The sequence below is a fragment of the Chaetura pelagica genome, unplaced genomic scaffold, assembly GCF_000747805.2.
Source record: "Chaetura pelagica isolate M959 unplaced genomic scaffold, ChaPel_1.0 scaffold37, whole genome shotgun sequence".
Lineage (NCBI taxonomy): Eukaryota > Metazoa > Chordata > Aves > Apodiformes > Apodidae > Chaetura > Chaetura pelagica.
This window is the reverse complement of record NW_009954567.1, coordinates 848,818-850,659: the sequence shown is the minus strand read 5'-3', so window position 1 is coordinate 850,659 and position 1,842 is coordinate 848,818. Positions and strand designations below refer to the sequence as shown.

Here is a 1,842-nt window from a genome sequence, read left to right as displayed (position 1 = left end):
AGGAATGGAAGAGAAAAGCCTGATTTTATTAAATATTAAAGGTATGAAATGAGTTAGTGTTCTTCACAGACAATCAGCTCAGTGATGCAGTATATTCTAAAAGCTACTGCATCAGTATTGACTGAAAGATCCCTCACATAGAAAAATACACTTGAAAAAATCACTCCTTTCCCATTCTCCCCCATCAGTGTAGCCTAAAGTCTAATTATAACTTCAGGTGCTTCTGCCTTTTCTCCTACACATAGCTCCTCCAAAGTAAGCCAACATCTTTTGTACCTATAATGCAAAATATTTGCTGGACTGAACTTCACATTTTTTAAAAAAGAAGCAAATTTTGTGAGATCTGTTTCATTTGCAAGCTCAAGTTTTTCCCCACAATAAAGACCACAGAAAAATCTTTCAAGTATTAACTGCCTGTATCTGCAGCAAACAGGAAGCTGCATCTTGCAGGCCACGTCTCCATACACCCCAAATGCCACACGCAGCATCTGACATTCATTTAAAGAACATGAACATGCAGATATGGTGGTTAAAAATTATTACTCTCAGAGCCATAACCTTTATTATACAGTACTTTAAAAGAACCTGGTGTTAGCTATTTGCCTGATTCCATATGCACTGAAATACACTCCCTACTATAAGCAAGTATTTTTGTCTTTGGCTAGAACTAAGTTACAGGCCTAACACTGAAGGCAGACATCATCTTTTAAAATACTATGTGCAAGCTTGTCTACTTCCAAAGACACAAGAGAGAGAACAGTCCTTAAAACTTTCTGTGTCAACTCATGCACCTGGAAACAGAAGGTAAGACAGCTGATCACATCTGCCAATTGAGACGTTCAGCACAGATAACAAATTCAGATTCTCATATTAGTCATACCAGAATCACTGAAAATTCAATGACCATGACAAAGCACTAAAAATGAGCTTTATGTAGTAAAGATTATAAATAAACATGGACAGGTAAGTACATAAATTTTAGTTTCATATACACGGATAAGAAGACCAAATTGCGTAACTCTAAAAACACGATGTCTAGAATCAAGGATCAGATGACAACATGGACTATAAACAGCACAGCAATAAAACTAGCATAATGCTGGCAAAATCTAGCAGGAATAAAATTTCCTACTCAAAATATTCGGGTTTTTTAATGAATTCCAAAGCAAACAGTTACTTTGCCACCTACTATAGTGTATGATACCCAGCAAGCACTACTGCTTGAAATAAATTCTTCTGTCCACTATTCAGGATAAACTGCTGTTCACATTGACAGTTTTGTGGAACACTGTATTGTGAAAATACGACAGAAAAACTTCTAGATATAATTACTAATGAACTTAACTGACAATGACTCATGCTTTTGCTTTCACATTGCAATGAACAAAGTTAACTACTCAGTATAATACAGAAATACTGTAACCCTAAATGTCAATCTTAATTATCTGTATTCCTCACTAAAAAAGGACCTCATTAGAAACTATGACACATTGGAGAAAAATTTACAACAAAAGAAAAACTAGTAATAGACTGAATTCAGCATAATTTCTAAAAGCAAATCTCCAAAGAATTGTCTCTGGTAAGGTTCAAAGACATCACATAATAGTGCTAAATTTCCAATACTAATGAAGTATACTACTACCTTAAACAGCAATGGGGAAACACATCTACATCCCGGGACAAAAATCCATTGATATTATTAATAAACATTCATATGGGTAAATAACAGCTTCTTTATGTCATTTGTTTTGCCTCTGCTCCTAGAACTAGTATTTTCAAAGCGATTAAAAAAGTTATATAGCTTTAAGTCTGTTCCATAATTTTTCATCACCTATTGTCACT

At 34.5% G+C, this 1,842-nt stretch overlaps 1 protein-coding gene across 1 annotated transcript in view; it reads right to left on the bottom strand.

Moving 5' to 3' along the window:
• Positions 1–1,842, bottom strand: part of SKIV2L2 (superkiller viralicidic activity 2-like 2 (S. cerevisiae)) — a 41,467-nt gene that overhangs the window by 9,775 nt on the left and 29,850 nt on the right. The gene's annotated exons all lie outside the window — the stretch shown is intronic.